An 18,444-nucleotide genomic window follows, 5' to 3' on the forward strand; every position below is an offset into this window, starting at 1 on the left:
AAGAGGATGACTTGGGTAGGCATAGGGCCAGTCAAAGACAGAAGTGGGAAGTTGTGTGTGGACGCTGTGGAGATTGGAGAGGTGCTAAATGAATGTTTCTCATCTGTTTTCACTGAGGGACAGGAGAATATTGTAGAGGAGGTGACTGAGTTAGAGGCTACTAGAATTGAAAGGGTTAAGGTTAGTAAGGAGGAAGTGTCATCAATTCGACAACGTGTGACGGTAGGTAAAGCCCCTGGGCCTGATAGGATTTTTCCGAGGATTGTCTGGGATGCTAGGGAGGAGGTGGTGGAGCCTTTGGCCTTGATCTTGGAGTCCTCATTGTCTACAGGTTTAGTACCAGAGGAGTGGAGAATTGCAAATGTTGTGCCCTTGTTCAAGAGGGGCAGTAGGAATGACCCAGGCAATTATAGACCTGTGAGCCTTAGGTGTGTTGCAGGAAAAATTTTGGAAAGGATTATAAGAGATAGGATTTATAATCATCCAACCATCAACAACTTGATTGGAGATAGTCAGCATGGATTCGTCAAGGGCAGGTCGTGTCTCACAAACGTCATTGAGTTTTTTGAGAAGGTGACCAAGCATGTGGATGAGGGTCGGGCAGTTGGCGTGGTGTACATGGACTTGAGTAAAGCCTTTGATAAGTTTCCCCATGGTAGGCTCTCGGAGAAAATACAGAGGCACGGGATTGAGGGAGATTTAGCCAGTTGGATTAGAAACTGGCTTTCGGTAAGAAGGCAACAAGTGGTGGTTGATGGAGAATATTCAGCCTGGAGTCCGGTAACGCGTGGTGTGCCTCAAGGATCTGTTTTGTGACCACTGCTGTTTGTCATTTGTATAAATGACTTGGACGCAGGAATTGGTTGATGGGTTCGTGAGTTTGCAGATGACACTAAAGTCGGTGGAGTGGTGGACAGTGTGGAAGAATGTTGCAGGTTGCAGGGAGACTTGGATAAACTGCAGAATTGTCCCGAAATTTGGCAAATGGAGATTAATATGGATAAATGTGAGGTGTTTCACTTTGGGAGGAATAATAGGAAGGCAGAACACCGGGTCAACGGAAAGATTCTTGGCAGTGGAGATGAGCAGAGGGATCGTGGTGTCCATGTACATAGATTCCTGAAAATTGCCACCCAGGTTGATAGTGCTGTTCAGAAGTCTGATGGTGTTTTAGGTTTCATTGGTAGAGGGATTGAGTTGCGGAGACGTGATGTCATGCTGCAACTCTACAAAACGCTAGTGCGGCCTCAGTTTGAATATTGCGTGGTCGCTCCATTACAGGAAGGATGTGGAATCATTGGAACAGGTGCAGAGGAGATTTACCAGAATGTTGCCTGGTCTGGAGCGAAGGTCTTATGAAGAAAGGCTGAGGAACTTGGGTCTGTTCTCATTGGAGAGAAGGAGGCTCAGAGGGGATTTAATAGAGACATGCAAGATGGTCAGTGGATTAGATAGGGTGCACAGTGAGAGTTTTTTTCCGAGGATGATGACTTCAGCTTGTACAAGGGGGTGCAGCTACACTTTGAGGGGTGATGGATTTAAGACAGATGTCAGAGGCAGGTTCTTTACTCAGAGAGTGGTAAGGGTGTGGAATGCCCTGTCTGCCAATGAAGTTAACTCAGCCACATGAGGGGCATTTAAACAGCCCTTGGATCAGCATATGGTTGACAATAGGATAGTGCAGGGGAATGGGCTTCGATTAGTTCACAGGTCGGCGCAACATGGAGGGCCGAAGGGCCTGTTCTGCGTTGTGTTCTTCTATGTTCAGTTACAGTTCACAGATTACTCTACCACTCATTTTAGTGTTGTGTGAAGAGGATAATGAACATCTGCAGAAGGACGCAGAAAGTGTAAGTGAATGGACAATGGCAGATGGAGTGCAACGATGGTAAAAGTGAGACTATCCATTTTGGTAGCAATTAGGGCAAAATGGAGTATTAGTTAAATGGTGAAAAATTGTAGCATGCTGCTATTCCCCGGCTGAATGTTTTAAAGGCCAAGACAGACAGATCTTTGAACAGCAAAGGAATTGAGTTTAAAAATCGGGAGGGGATGCTCCAGTTGTATAGGGTGCTGGTGAGGCTTGATGTCGAATAGTTTGTACAGTTTTAGTCTCCTCACTTGAGAAAGGATGTGCTGGCAGTGGAGGGGGTGCAAAGGAGCTTCACAAGATTGATTCCACAATTGAAAATGTTGCTGTATGGGGAGAGATTGAGGAGACTTGGATTGCACTCTCTGAGACTTCGAAGAATGAGGGGTGTTCTAATAGCACCTTTTAAAATGATGAAAGAAATAGATAGGAAAGAAACACGGAAGTTGTTTCCACTGATGGGTGAAATTACAACTAGGCGGCACAGCCTCAAAATAAGGGTGAACAGATTTCAGACTGAGTTGAGGATGAGCTTCTTCATCCAAAGGGTTGTGAATCTGTGGAATTCTCTGCTCAGTGAAACAGTCAAGGTTCCCTGGTTGAATGTTTTAAAGGCCAAGACAGATAGATCTTTGAACAGGAAAGGAATTGAGTGTTATGGTGAATGGGAGGGTAAGTGGAACTGAGTCCGCCAAAAGATCAGCGATGACCTTATTGAATGGCGGAGCGAGCTGGAAGAGACAGATGACCTACTCCTTTATTTCTTCTGTCCATATGTCCTTAGATTGCCATCCTTGTCATTCCTCCTTCCCTGGAATAGGCCAGTTCTGAACGCTGATCAGTAGGTCTTTAAATATCTCCCGCGTATCAAATGCCGACTTGTTCAATCAAAGCTCCTCCCAATTAATACTGCTCAGCTCCTACCTAATACTGATGTAATTTTCCTTCCCCCAATTTCGTAGCTTCCCCCAAGGTCCTGATTATTCATAGCTATCTTAAAATGTAAGGAGAGGCGATCACCCCGTTGAAGAAGCTCCTGGTTCAGTGTTTTCCCCCATGTGGGAGTCAACTACAGGTTTTCTTGTTCCAAGGTTGGGGAGGAAATAGCCGAGTGGTATTATTGCTGGATTGTTAATTCAGAGACTTAGATAACATTCTGGGGACCGGTGTTCAAATCCCAGCACAGCAGGTGGTGGAATTTGAATTGAATCCAAAAGAAAATCATGAATGAAGAATCTAATGATGACCATGAATCCATTGTCAAATGTCAGAAAAACCCACCTGCTTCACTGATGTCCTTTCGGAAAGGAAACTGCCATCCTTACATGGTCTGGCCTACATGTGACTGCAGACCCACAGCTAGATGATTGACTCTGAACTGTCCCCTGGGCAATTCGGGATGGACAATAAACACTGCCGAGCTAGTGATGTCCTCCTCCCATTAGCAAATAAATAAAATTGGATTCTATGTCTTCCGATTGAAGATCGTTTCTTGTTCTCACAGTAATTTCATCGCTTACAGTCAGTTTCCCTCTTGCCTGTCTTTTTGGAATGTCACGTAGCCCTGCACATTTACCTCCAGTGTTGATCGCCTTATAACCATGTCTTTGTAATAGCTCTCAAATCATGCCCGTCAACCTGTATGTGTGCTATGAATTTGTTGATTTTGTTCTGAATACAATGAGCACGCAAGCAAAGAGTCATTAATTTTGATTTATAACTTTATTTCACCTCTTGACACTATTTACAGCTGTTTTCTGTTTCTACATGCTGTCTTTTCCAGTCCCATGCTGAGTATTGTTATCCCAATAGTTCTTTAATGTCAGTGTGTGTGTATTCCTGGGCGACTATGCTCGTGTGGTCTACGGAGTTGTGGAGGTCACAGTTCTTGGACAGCCATTTCATAGGCCTCTGCTGCAGCTAAGAAGAAAAGACAATCTCTTGCTCTGAGCTCTGCAAACCAGGGCAATGTCAAAAAGGAAACAAGGTCAAAAGAATTTCAACAAGGATCTCAAAATTAACTGCTGAATTCACATAAGCATTCCGGGGATCGCCCAATGTAGTGGCCACAACATCCCACTTTCTATTCCTCACAAACAATCCAAAGGCTGAACTATCCGTATCCCTCTTAACTTTTATGTTTTTTGAGCTAATTTCTTGTTTCTAACTTGTGTGTATTTGTGGTGCCTTATGACTTCTTGCATTTAGCAATTGATAAACTCACTTTCTCACTAATTCAGTAAAACCTAGTTTTATAGAATCCCCAGTGTGGAAACAGGCCATTCAGTTCAAGAAGTCCACAGCAACCCTACAAAGAGCATCCCACCCAGACCCATCCCCATTCCCTACTCTATCCCTGTCAGCCTGCATTTCCCATGGCTGATATACCTAACCTACACGTGTGTGGGCACTGTGGGTAATTCAGCATTCCCAATCCACCGAACCTGCACATCTCTGGACTGGTCAAAACAATGATTCGATTTGAATTAGTTATAATGCAGCTGTTAACAGTAATCCTCCGTCCCTGTGTTGGAGCGAGATTTAACATTCAAGATCAAAAATGAAACACTTGAACAAGGTAGCTCAAATTGAGGTTGTTGACTTGCTCGCCGAGCTGGCTTGTTTTCATTGAGACGTTTCGTCACCATGATTGGTGACATCACCAGCAGAGCCTCCAACGAAACAATGTTACTTTACTCTGTCTGGAATTTATACTGTCCGGTCAGTTACCATGAGTACTGTCATTTCGGGTTTTGATCTGTATGGGTTTGTATGTGCGGTCCAATTGTATCTGTTTGTTGGTTGCATTATGGGTGGAGGATCACGCCACTCATACGAAACTGGGACAAGGTAACCATAGTAGCCCAAGCCAAGTGTAGACACGCAGAGGAATTCCGAGAGGCATGGTTCACCACCCATTCTGCAGGCTCACATTCTTGGTCTCTTCAGTTTGAATATGATCACTCAACCATATCCTTTATGACAAACAACAGAGTCTTACTTCCTAAAATCTTCAAACAGGACTGTCCAGACAGATTCACTTGTTCTCATGATATCGTCTTCTGCTGGAGGGATTCCGAAATGTCTGCATTCTTCCTCAACTGAGCATTCCTTGCGTTCGTGGTTGACAGAGCTCTCGGCCATGTCCAACCCATCTCGTACACTTTGGCCTCACCCCTGATGAGGTACCCTGGTCCTCAATGACCAACCCATCAATATCCACATCTAGAAGAACATCAGCCACGATTTCCAACAAGATCCCACCACCAGGCATATATTCCCCTCCCCTCCCTTGTCAGCCTTCTGCAGGGACCATTCCATCAGGACACCTCGGTCCACTCCTTATCCATTCGCAACACCTCCCCATAACCCGACAGCACTTTCCATGCCACCACAGAAGGCATAACATCTGTCCATTTACTTCCTCCGGCTTCACTATCCAAGGCTTCCAGGGGAAGCAGCGATTTACCCACACTTCACTCAATCTAGTCTACTGTATTCACTGCTCACAATATTGTCTCGCTCTGCATCGGGGAGACGAAACACAGACTGACCAACCACTTGGCTGAACACCTATATTCTGTACATAAAAATGGCCCCAGGTTTCCAATTGCCTATCACTTGAGCACCCCATCATGATCCCTGGCCAAAATCTCTGTCTCAGGCTTGCTGCAGTGCTCCAGTGAGTGCAAGGTAGAAGACAAAAATCTCATGTTTGCTTTGCAGAACACCTCCGCTCGGTTCGCAATCAACAACAGCACCTTCCAGTCACCCACCATTTTAACTCCTTTAACTCCCCCTCCCATTCCTTAGACGGCATGTGCATCATGGGCCTCCTGCAGTGCCACAATGATGCCACCCGAAGGGGGCAGGAACAGCAACTCATATTCCGCTTGGGAACCCTGCAGCCCAATGGTATCAATGTGAACTTCACAAGCTTCAAAGTCTCCCCTTCCCCCACTGCATCCCAAAACGAGCCCAACTGCATCCCAAAACCAGCCCAGCTTGTCCCACCTCCCTAACCTGTTCTTCCTCTCACCTATCCCCTCCTCCCACCTCAAGCCGCACCTCCATTTCGTACCGACTAACCTCGTCCCATCTCCTTGACTTGTTCGTCCTCCCCGGACTGACCTATCCCCTCCCTACCTCCTCACCTACACTCACCTCTACTGGCTCCATCCCCACCTCTTTAACTTGTCTGTCTCCTTTCCACCTATCTTCTCCTCTATCCATCTTCGATCCGCCTCCCCCCCTCTCCCTATTTATTTCAGAACCCTCTCCCCCTCCCCCTTTTCTGATGAAAGGTCTCTGCCCAACATCTACGCTTTTGTGCTCCTGAGATGCTGCTTGGCCTGCTGTGTTCGTCCAGCTGCACACTTTGTTATCTCTATGTGTCTTAACAACCTCATTAAGTGAGTTCTGGAGAGAACTATGCAGGGGAGACTTAGGGTTTGTCATTCTAACTTGCCTGTCCTGAAAGATGAAAGTTGGTTTATTTTGGATGTTTGTTTCATAGCTATGAAAGATATCCTGAAAGGATTTTTCATATCTTTTGTTGAGAATTTTACCCGTTTAGTTACTCTAATCCTTTTCCTTTTTTAAAGTTTGCTTGGTAGTCATAAATTTCAAATATCGGCCGAATTTTATTCGGCTTTGTATTGGTTCTCCGTGATTCCCCGTTAATGGCTCCGCGACCTGCTAGCTAATTACAGAATTTATCATTGATGTGCCTGTCATAAAATCTTTAGTCTTATACTATGTATTCCCAATTTCAGGAGAAAGTCCAGAGACCTTTTAAAGGAAAGGGGTTTAGAAAGAACACTTAAGTTCTATAGATCCAAGTCATGAATAGTTGATAAATTATTTGCACTTCATATTTCCAGAATCTACCCCGGAAGAGAGAGCCCAGAGAATTGCCCAAGCTGTCTGCAAACAGTCAATTGACGTGAAGGAAAATTGGGACCAATTGAAAACCCATGCGAGCAACTGGCAGAAACAGGTGGAAAAGGCGTTAGAGAAACTTCAAGAACCGCAGAAAGCTCTGGATGATCTTGAGTCTCATGTGATAACAGCTGAGGGGGTCCACACTGATTGGCAACCTGTGAATGACCTGTTTATTGACGCATTGCAGGATCACATTGATAAAACCACAGTAAGTGCAATTACTTTACACTTCACTTATGAACAGATGTAACCGCAATGTTGTATCGAGACAATCAGTAATATGAGTAGTGAAGTAATATTGATTGAATGGTTGTTAACTTAATTTGTAAATTAAAACTTAGTTGAGCATGCCTTCTGATGATATCACATTGGTAATATTAGTATAATTGAGGATTTTATTGGTCAGTGACATCAGGTGAGTTATCTGCTTGTTGCCATGTTATCAGGACTAAAGGTGAAGTCTTACCACACCATTTGGCCACTCCTTAGAGAGAGACAACTGGTTATGATTTAATCTGAAGATCACCATGCCTCGGGCAAGTAGAGGGGTTGAGGCGAAGATCCTTTGTGGTAAGCTCACTGGTGTGGCAATTGAGCCCTCTCTGCAGGGCATCACTCTGCATCACAAACCAACCGTTCAGCCCACGGAATTTGAATAGAGTTTAGGATTGGAGAGCAATCCATGCAATTATATTTTTTTTGAATGAATGTTTCTCAATGGGACTCTCTCACTGGCAAACTTTTTAAAAGCCAGCTCAGCCATACAGGCTCGATCAGTTCCTGATCTCAGCTGAATTTTTTGATCTGGGGTGGGTCAGCGTGAGGAGTTCAGTGATTGGAATGAATTCTCATGAAGTTAGCGAGAGGGATAGTACACGTGAATAGATCAATGTTTTGAAAAGCGGATGAGAACGAGGGGGATCCTCTTCGGGCGGTTGTGGCGGGGGCGGGGTGTGAGGGATGCATCTGCTCCCACGATAAGACATTCCACTCCCGCACATCCCAGATGTCCAAGTTCTTTAAGGACCGCAACTTTCCCCCCACAGTGATCGAGAACGCCCTTGACCGCGTCTCCCGATTTCCCGCAACACATCCCTCACACCCCGCCCCCGCCACAACCGCCCTAAGAGGATCCCCCTCGTTCTCACACACCACCCTACCAACCTCCGGATACAACGCATCATCCTCCGACACTTCGGCCATTTACAATCCGACCCCACCACCCAAGACATTTTTCCATCCCCACCCCTGTCTGCTTTCCGGAGAGACCACTCTCTCCGTGACTCCCTTGTTCGCTCCACACTGCCCTCGAACCCCACCACACCCGGCACCTTCCCCTGCAACCGCAGGAAATGCTACACTTGCCCCCACACCTCCTCCCTCACCCCTATCCCAGGCCCCAAGATGACATTCCACATTAAGCAGAGGTTCACCTGCACATCTGCCAATGTGGTATACTGCATCCACTGTACCCGGTGCGGCTTCCTCTACATTGGGAAAACCAAGCGGAGGCTTGGGGACCGCTTTGCAGAACACCTCCGCTCAGTTCGCAACAAACAACTGCACCTCCCAGTCGCAAACCATTTCCACTCCCCCTCCCATTCTCTAGATGACATGTCCATCATGGGCCTCCTGCACTGCCACAATGATGCCACCCGAAGGTTGCAGGAACAGCAACTCATATTCCGCCTGGGAACCCTGCAGCCATATGGTATCAATGTGGACTTCACCAGTTTCAAAATCTCCCCTTCCCCTACTGCATCCCTAAACCAGCCCAGTTCGTCCCCTCCCCCCACTGCACCACACAACCAGCCCAGCCCTTCTCTCCCCCCCCCACCACCCACTGCATCCCAAAACCAGTCCAACCTGTCTCTGCCTCCCTAACCAGTTCTTCCTCTCACCCATCCCTTCCTCCCACCCCAAGCCGCACCCCCATCTACCTACTAACCTCATCCCACCTCCTTGACCTGTCCGTCTTCCCTGGACTGACCTATCCCCTCCCTACCTCCCCACCTATACTCTCTCCACCTATCTTCTTTACTCTCCATCTTCGGTCCGCCTCCCCCTCTCTCCCTATTTATTCCAGTTCCCTCTCCCCATCCCCCTCTCTGATGAAGGGTCTAGGCCCGAAACGTCAGCTTTTGTGCTCCTGAGATGCTGCTTGGCCTGCTGTGTTCATCCAGCCTCACATTTTATTATCTTGGACTTCTCCAGCATCTGCAGTTCCCATTATCTCTGATACTATTTATAACACACCACACTGACTGTAACTCCAAGCTGTGTGTTTCTTCAACAAAATATCTGCAAATAAACAAACATCCTGGATGAAGACTTATTATCTGACACTCCACTCACACCAGTTGTATGATCTTTTGATCTGTCTGCTTATAAATTGTGTGCCTGTGTGTTTTCCTCTCTGACCACACGTGATGAAGGGACTGCACTTCAAAAGCTTGTATGATTTCAAATAAACCTGTCAGATTATAACCTGATGCTATGTGGCTTCTGACTTTGTCCATCCTAGTCCAACACCAGCACCTCCACATTATAAGTGTTTGAAACCAAGTCAGTGCAACAGGTATATGTCGAACATTTGACTTCAGAAGGATGCCTCGTGCTGAAAAGTTTATTAATAACAAAGGATTTCTCCATTATGCCATCTATCATAACATGCTGCGCCTCACAGTCATAATGAAAGGATGCCCACTTTAATTTAGCAGCACCAAGAACAGTTATGGACATTTTTAGCATGGGAGAAGGCCATTCAACCTATTTTATCTGTACCAGCTCTCTCCCAGAGCAACAAAATTAATCCTTTTCTCGAATTCATTCCACATATTTCACAGGATTGAAATATATAGGTACATAGTTAAGAGATTTTAACATCGAGTGAGCAGTTCTCGCACTTCACCTTGTCACTAACAATTGAAAACGTGACTTAGAAAGAGTGGGTCTTTATTTTGTTCTGTTGTGATGAAGAAGAAGATGCAAGTCCAAGTGCTGGAACTGGCCTCTTGAACTTAGAAACATTTAAATGTGTATAAAATGAATTCTGTGCGCATCTATTAAAAGCAGTTTTATGGAAGGAAAAGGTACCAAAAAAGATTTGGTGTATTGTACTTGATGCTATTATACTCCAACATGTGAAAACAGAACTCTACGACTGTGAGTGTTGAGATCTGAGAGGGTGCTATCTTGTTTGAATTTACATTGCTAAGTCTAGGCCTATTTTCCCAACAGCAAAATTGGTAATGCAGAAAGAAATGGATGTTTCTCGCATTTGTTGGCTGTAAGTGTCTGTTTAAAGTTTGAGTACAGTTTCCTCATATACAGGTGCTTAACCTGCTTTTACAGTTTGAACATTTGTTGTGCCAATGCAAATTGTTTGAATGGTTTCACCTCCAGTTTTCTTCTTTATACATATTTTGTATTTTTTCAGGGTAAGGACTGCCTGCAAAATCTGAGATTGGGTTTTGAAAGACATCAACCTTTGCTTGCGAGAGATAATGGTAACTGCAGATGCTAGAGAATGCGAGATAACAATGTGTGGAGCTGGATGAACACAGCAGGCCAAGCAGCATCTCAGGAGCACAAAAGCTGACATTTCGGGCCTCGACCCTTCATGCGAGAGAACGTAACGTAAGAAAGAAGAACAGGACTAAGTAGTATTATCCTTCAAAGCCTTGTTGAGTTGATTTGTCCTGTTTTGTTCCTTACTTTTACATTTATTAAATCCACTTTTTTAAAAGCATTCTTTCACAGGATGAGGGCACTGCTGGCAAGGCTAACATTCATTTCCCATCCAGGAATGGCTTGGTAGGCCATTTTGGAAGTCAGTAGAGAGTCAGCCATATTCCTGTGAATTTGAAGTCAGATACCAGAATTGTGAAGGGATGCAGATTCCTTTCCCGAAAGAATAGATTAGTGAATTCAGTTTTCTGTTACAATAATTTATGATAGTTTCATCGTCACTGTTACTTTTAACTCGAGATCTTTGTGAATTAAATGTCATTTCCAGCAGATGCTTTTGTATATTATATTTAATATTAGGATTTTAGTTTTAACTTAATTTCTTCTTAACATTTAATCATTAATTTCAGGATGTTTCTCAGATTTTATACGCTTCCTCTCCATTAGGTTTTTAAAGAAGAAATTGCCCCAGTCAAACAAGAAGTCAAAATATTAAATGATCTGGCCAGTCAGTTATCTCCGCTTGATGTCTCTTTCTCTCCAAAGATTTCTCACCAGCTTGACGACCTAAATATGAGGTTGAAATTTATACAGGTAACAGTGAAAACATTTTCTAAACTAGCCAATCTGTTGAAGAAAGCATGTCCAGATAATTTGGCTTCAAATATATGAGCAAGATAAAGAACCGTTTCAATTGAAGCAAGCAATTAATATTTTATTATCATAGTTTATGAAGTTATCCAATTTTATAATATTACGTTTTCAAAAATACAATGTTCTTGTCTGTAGTCTGCACTTTAGAATGTAATCGCAAAACAAAATCCAAATAGTGAGACATGTGAGCATCCGAACTACAGTCTGAAATGGTTCAGGACTGGAACAATTTGAATATATTCAGGATGAAGCTGCAGGTGGCAGATATTTTTCCCGATCCATCCAAAAGAATTTGGAATTGGACCATTGTGCTCACTGCTGTACACTTCAGTATTATGTATTGTTTCATATTTTAAGTCCCTGAGAAAGACATACTTTAATGAATTGCAACAAAGATATACTTGATGTATTGAAGGGAAGAATGACATAAAGTTGTATGAACTGCATGTATTTCTTTCAATTGAGCAGATTTTGATTGATGTCAGCCAAGTAGTAGATGAAAGTTTTCTTTATCCCATAAAGCCGCATGAAATGTTTTATTGAGCAAATTATTTCAGTCTTGTTCTGTGTCAGCAGCTCGCTTGGCCATGTAGCGCAATAAAACTCCTTATCGGTTCTAGCAAGCAGACAAAAACATAAATAGCACCAGGATCTGGATGTTCTACCTCTTGACCCTACCTCACCATCCGATAAGACATGGCTGACCTGCCCGGGACTCAACTCCTCTTCCATACCGGCTTCTCAGAGCGCTCAACTTCTCTATTTCAAAAATCTTATCTACCACCTTCTTTAAATACTTCCAGTGATCTACCTTTCACAATTCTCTTGTATTCTAAACAATCGCTACCTGCTGAAAGAAGAAATTCCTTTGCATCTCAGGTTTCAATAAATGTTCCCTTCTTCTGTAACTATGTTGCTGAGTTTGAGATTTCCACAATAATGGAAACATTGTCTTCACATCTAGCCTGTCAAAAAATTTTGTGTTTCAGTAAGATCACCCCTCATTCTTCTAAACTTGAATGAATAAAGACCTTCTGTGCAACCATTCTTGATAAATCATGATCCGATGAATCGGCCCAGTGAGTCTCTTTTGAACTGCTTCCTATGGCTGTGTATCCTTTCTTGTATTTCTCCAAGTGTGACCTCCTCAATAGCCTGATCAGTTGCAAAAAAACTTGCCCATTTTTAAACTGAAACCTCCTTACAATAAAGGCCAAAATTCCATTTGCCTTCTAAATTAGTTGCATCACCATCGTCATGGCTCACATCAACTCCAACCTACCAAAGTGCTTTGATCCTTTGCAATTCACCTACCACTGCAACAGGTCTCCAGCTGATACCGTCTCCCTGGCCTGACAGTCATCCCTGGAATGTCTGGATAACAAGGATACCTACATCAGGCTGTTACTTATTGATCAGAGCTCCACCTTCCACACTGTAATTCCAAACAAACTCCTCTCTGAACTCTGAGACCTCGGCCTCAGCATCCCTCTCTGTAACAGGATTCTCGACTTCCTGACCCAGAGACCACAATCAGTAAGGATAGGTGACAACACTTGCTCCACCGTAAACCTCAACACCGGTGCCCAGCAAAGCTGCCCCTACTCTATACTCCTTATGCAATCATGACTGTGTGGCCCCAACTCCATTTACAAGTTTGCTGATGACGCTTCCATTGTAGGTCGGACCTCAAACAACAATAAGTCAGATTACAGGAAAAGCAATTGAGTGCTTGCTGGCATGATGGAAAGATAACAATCTGTCCATCAGCATAAGCAAAATGGAGGAGCTGGTCATTGATTTCAGGAAGCTTCTGTCTGCAGCAATGGTGCTGAGGTGGAGATGGTTGATAGTGTGAAGTTCCTGGGAATGTTGCTCACCAACAATCTGTCCTGGTCAACCCATGTCGACATGATGGTCAAGGAGGCTAAGAAAATTCAGCATGTCCATGAGGACCCTACCTGTTTTTGGAGATGCATCCTATCTGGATGCATCACTGTGTGGTATGGCAGTTGCTGTTCCCAAGACTGCAAGAAGCGAAAGAGAATCATGAGCACAGCCCAATCCGTCACGCAAACTAGCCTTCCATCCATTGACTCCATCTACACTTCCCACTGCCTTGAGAAAGCAACCAACATAATCAAAATACCCCCTCACTCTGATTATACTCTCTTCTGTCGGGCAGAGGATATCAGATTGAAAAAGCGTACAAATAGATTTAAGAACAGCCTCTTTCCTGTTGTGACTTTTGAACGGACCTCTCAAGTGTTAATTCTGATCTCTCTCTCTCAGCCTCTTCTCTGTGGCTGTAACACTATTCTGCACTTTGTACGGTGTGATTTGCCTACACAGCATGCAAATCGACACTTTTCACAGTATCTCAGTACATGTGACAGCAACAAAGCAATCATTCACCTGCATGCTAGTATGTGTTTCATGGACGAGAGCATCCAAGTCCCCTACCCTGCATTTTTTTTTTAGTGTCTCCCTCTATTTAAGTAAGAGTCTATCTTTTGATTCTTCCTACCTAAGTGTACTTTCCTACATTAAACTCTCTCTACCAACTTTTTTCCGACTTGCTCGACCTGTCTATCCCCTTGCAGATTCTTTCTGTCCTCATGACAACATTCCCTTACTCTATTTTTGTAGCATCAGCAAATTTGGATGAATTTATGCCTTGTCCCCTCCTCTAAGTTATGAATATAGAGAGTAAATAATTCTCGTCCTTGGACTGATCCCTGTGGCACTCCACTAGTTATGGCTTTCCGGCCTGATAAAGATGGTGGTTAGAAAATAACTGGCTGAACCACTGAAATGAAAAATGTGAAAAAATATGCGTTTTCATTGTTTGTGAAATAGTTAAATCAGAATGTAGATAATAAAATATAAATATTACTGTAGTTCTTCATAGTTTATCATTGAGCTTTATGAGAATTCTGAATATAGTTCCTGATTTATGATAGCATCAGTTTTCATGCATTTTTGTCTGAGAATTCAGATTTGTTTTGTCAAAAATTGTGCTGTGCCACACATGATATTTGCTAAATCTGTCCTGTCCCAGCAGTTCAACTCGTTCAGTTTTGAGATAACTTTTGTAAGGACCCCACAGTTGAGCTACCTTGCGTTGATAGCTCACTACACACTTCTTGCATTGAAACAAATGCACCTCAGACCACCTGTCCGTCAGCATTCATCATCTGCTCTGTGTCTACTCTTCCTCTTGGTCACACTGACTTCATTATCTAGTTCCTTACAGGCTGTAGTTATTATCTTGTTACTGCCCACTAACCTGTGCATTTGGCTCCCATCCCCCTGCCACATTACGAGGTCTTACGAGGAAAGGCTGAGGGACTTGAGGCTGTTTTCATTCGAGAGAAGAAGGCTGAGAGGTGACTTAATTGAAACATATAAAATAATCAGAGGGTTAGATAGGGTGGATAGGGAGAGCCTTTTTTCTGGATGGTGACGGCGAGCGCGACGGGGCATAGCTTTAAATTGAGGGGTGAAAGATACAGGACAGATGTCAGAGGTAGTTTCTCGACTCGGAGAGTAGTAAGGGAATGGGACGCTTTGCCTGCAATGGTAGTAGATTTGCCAACTTTAGGTACATTCAAGTCGTCGTTGGATAAGCATATGGACGTACATGGAATAGTGTTGGTTAGATGGGCTTGAGATCGGTACGACAGGTCGACACAACATCGAGGGCCCAAGGGCCTGTACTGTGCTGTAATGTTCTGTGTTCTGTGTTTTATTTATTGTTGAATAGCAGCAGGAGGTGAGGAGGCAGAGACTGCAACCCTGAGGTCACGGAGGGAAGGAAAAGAGGCTCTTACTTGGAGATTGAGAAGCAGGAGAGGGCACAACCCAGAGGTTTGGGAGTGGAGAGAGGCTGCAAGTTGGAGGTCAAGGTGAGGAGAGGCACCAGTTGATGATGTAGATTAAATGTAATACAGAAAATTGTGAAGTTTGGTTCGAAAAACAGTACATAAAACAGAAGGAACCATTCTAAATGGGTGCAGAAGCAGATCGGTTTTGCTGTTCTGTGCATAAACCATTCAGTTAAACCACAGCTAGTCTGAGCTTCAACTCTGTTTACCTGCTGAAAAGGCATGTCGACTGAAAACATTAGCTTGCTTTCTCTCCATGGCTGCTGCCTGACCTACTGTGGTCTCCGGCATTTTTTGTCGTCAGTCTGTTTACCTCCCTTTCTTCTATATCCTTTCATAGCCTTAGCTATCAAAAATAATTTCAGTCACACTCATTCTTATTGATCCAGCACCCACATTCTTTTATGAGAGAGTATTTGAGATCTTGACTGTTGTTTGTATTAAGATAAAAGTGCTTCCTGATTTCAGTTCTGAATGGCTTGCCATTGAATCTCATATATTAATAGATAATACTTCTGATAAGAAATGTTTTCAGAGTGTTATAGTGGAAGCTTCTATGTTCTGTGCATCCTCTATCTAGCCACCAGACTCAGAGTACCTGTTGGGACCATCCAAAAATGACTGAACATTTTCACTCATTAGGTAAGTAGATTGATAATAGGACTCTGGTTCTGTGCCACTGTCAGATCATTGCGACTCCAAAAGGTACCAAAGTAAATTCTGGATTCTAGGCAAATATACCTATGTGTTTAGATCTATTTAGATGCATTCATGTAGGCTAAAAATACTTGAAATAATGTATAATTAGGAGTGACAGACAACATCTGTGACATTAAATGAAAAACAAGAACAAAGAACTTTGGTTCATATTTCAGCTTCGACAGGCACTAAACAACTAAAAGCACTGTATAACCAATGAAGTAAGTTTTTGAAGTATGTTTGTAATGTCGGAAACACAGCAACAAATATATGCGCAGAAGGCTTTCACAAACAGAACTGTAAAAATGACCACTTACTTTGTGATATTGATTGAATGCTAAGTGTTGGCCAGAATGTAGATCCACTGAACTGAATACAGGTGGTTTGTGGGTAAGAAAGTCTTAACCCTTTGGACAAACCTAATTTTATTTGTAATTTATTAGCAATAACTGAATTGTGCAGTTTAAGTTCAGAAGTTCCCAATTTTAAGTGGAGTTTTAACAAATTCACCTTTGAAGAGCGTTTGGGCTTGATGAACCCAAGTCTCAACTGAGTTAACTCAGCCTTTTGTGTTAGGGATGTATAAATTATCCATCTTAGGGGAGGCGATGGCCTCACGGTATTGTCACTGGACTGTTCATCCAGAGAGACAAATCATGTTCTGGGGACCTGGATTCAAATCCCGCTGTGGCAGATGGTGGAATTTGAATTCAATAAATATCCGGAATTCACAATCTGATGATGACCATGAATCTGTTGTTGCTTGTTGGAAAAGCTCATCAGGTTCACGAATGCCTTTTAGGGAAGGAAACTGTCATCCTTACCTGGCCTGGTCTGCATGTGACTCCAGACCCACAGCAATGTGGTTGACTTTTAACTGCCCTCTGGGTAATCAGGGCTGGGCAATAAATGCTGCCTCGCCAGTGACGCCCTCGACGAGATTGAATCAAGAAAAAAAATTACGATTGCCTTTTCTAACTTCTCAGCCTTCAGTAATTGATTCTCCCAGTGCTAGAGAAGAAGTGGTGACTGTGGCTTATTCTATTCCCAAGGTTTAACATGATGCAACTGATGGTAAAGTTAATAAGCTTTATGAAAACATAAGTAAATATATATAATTAAATAAAAATAGCAAAGTCATTAATTAGAACTCGGCTACAACATGTAAGAGCTCCTGTGTTCCAGTATGGTCTGGTGCAAGCATGTTTGCTGTAAGCACTTAATGTTTGAGTAGCTTGTGTTTATGAGCTGGAGGCTGATCTAGGGATGCTGGGACACATCAGGAGGGGAGCAAGTTACCTGGATTCTTTGCACCAAGAGGCAGTCACAGCCCTTAAGTTTGTGTTTGTCTGATTTGGTCAGTCTTCAGGCGCAGGAGAGGTCGATGGTGGAGGTTCATTACGCTAATACTGGGGAAAGTAGGACTGTCCTGTGGTGAGTTATGGATTCAACTGGGCCTGTGTTCATGAGAGTTTAAAAAGATGAGGTGGGGATCTGATTGAAATATAGAAAGTTGGAACTGAGCCAGATGAACTCAATGCAGGGAAGCTATTTTCCCTGTTTGTGGTGCTGGGACCAGGGGTCACAGTCTCAGAATTTGGGGTAGATCAGTTAGGACTAGGATGAGGACAACATCTCGTCATTCAAGCAGAGTGAATCTGTGAAATTTTCAACCACAGAAGACCATGGGAGCCATCACTGAATGTATTCAAGAACAAGACAAGGTGGCTCGGTGGCTCACCACTGCTGCCTCACAGTGCCAGTGACCTGTTTTGATTCCACCCTTGGGTAACTATCCATGTGGAGTTTGTACATTCTCCCTGTGTCAGTGTGGGCTTCCACCAGGTGCTCCGGTTTCTTCCCACAGTCCAAAAATATGCAGGCCAAGTGGATAAGGCATGGTAAATGCATAGTTATGGAGCAAGGATGGAGGGGCCAGTCTTGGACACGATGCACTTCGAAGGGTCAGTGTCGACTTAATCAGCTGAAAACATTTTGCATTGTAGGGATTCTTTGATTTTGTGATAGATTTTTAGATGTTAAAAGATTCAATAAGTATACAGGAAAGTGGGAATATGATATCGAGATATGATATGATATGATATAGTTCAACCTGGATAAATGCGAGGTGATGCATTTTGGAAGGTTGAATTTAGATGCTGAATCTAGGATTAAAGGCAGATCTTATTGAATGGTGGACTTGGCTTGAAGGGCTGATTGGCTTATTCCTGCTTCTAGTTTCCATGTTCTTCTGTGACTGAATGAGGCTGCTAGCGGAACTAGAATGCATGAGCTTTAGGGTGGATGTGCAAATTGACTATCGCACTGTGGTAAAAAACACACTTTCAAAGGGGCTTGATAAACGCAACGTAGTATAATCAGTGGGATTGACACTATTCTGTGCAGCAAAGAGTGAGAGTCTGTAACTGTGGAAGCCATTGCCACAGAAGACTGCGAAGGCTAAGTCATTGAGTGTATTTAAGACAGAGATAAATAGGTTTGTGGACTAGTAAGTGCATCAAGGGTTACGGGGAGAAGGCAGGAGAATGGGGTTCAGAAGTATGTCAGCCGTGCTTGAATGACAGAGCAGACTCAGTGTGCAGACTGGCCTAATTCTGCTCATATATCTTAGGGTCTTATTTGCTCAGACGGGAAAAGACCTTGCGGTGGGAGGTGGAGAATCCAGACATTGTAGGCAGG

General features: G+C 43.5%; 1 long non-coding RNA gene across 2 annotated transcripts in view; it reads left to right on the forward strand.

Annotated features, from left to right (window-relative positions):
- LOC132208081 (uncharacterized) overlaps nt 1-17,153 on the forward strand; it is a 74,463-nt gene extending 57,310 nt beyond the window's left edge. For both annotated transcript variants that reach the window (XR_009444175.1, XR_009444174.1), the window contains 5 exons: nt 6,754-7,022; nt 10,254-10,453; nt 10,952-11,098; nt 14,925-15,066; nt 15,626-17,153. This is a non-coding gene — a long non-coding RNA (uncharacterized LOC132208081). The remainder of the gene's footprint in view (nt 1-6,753; nt 7,023-10,253; nt 10,454-10,951; nt 11,099-14,924; nt 15,067-15,625) is intronic.
- The last annotated feature ends 1,291 nt before the right edge of the window (nt 17,154-18,444 follow it).

Source organism: Stegostoma tigrinum, unplaced genomic scaffold, assembly GCF_030684315.1.
Source record: "Stegostoma tigrinum isolate sSteTig4 unplaced genomic scaffold, sSteTig4.hap1 scaffold_281, whole genome shotgun sequence".
NCBI classification, from domain to species: domain Eukaryota; kingdom Metazoa; phylum Chordata; class Chondrichthyes; order Orectolobiformes; family Stegostomatidae; genus Stegostoma; species Stegostoma tigrinum.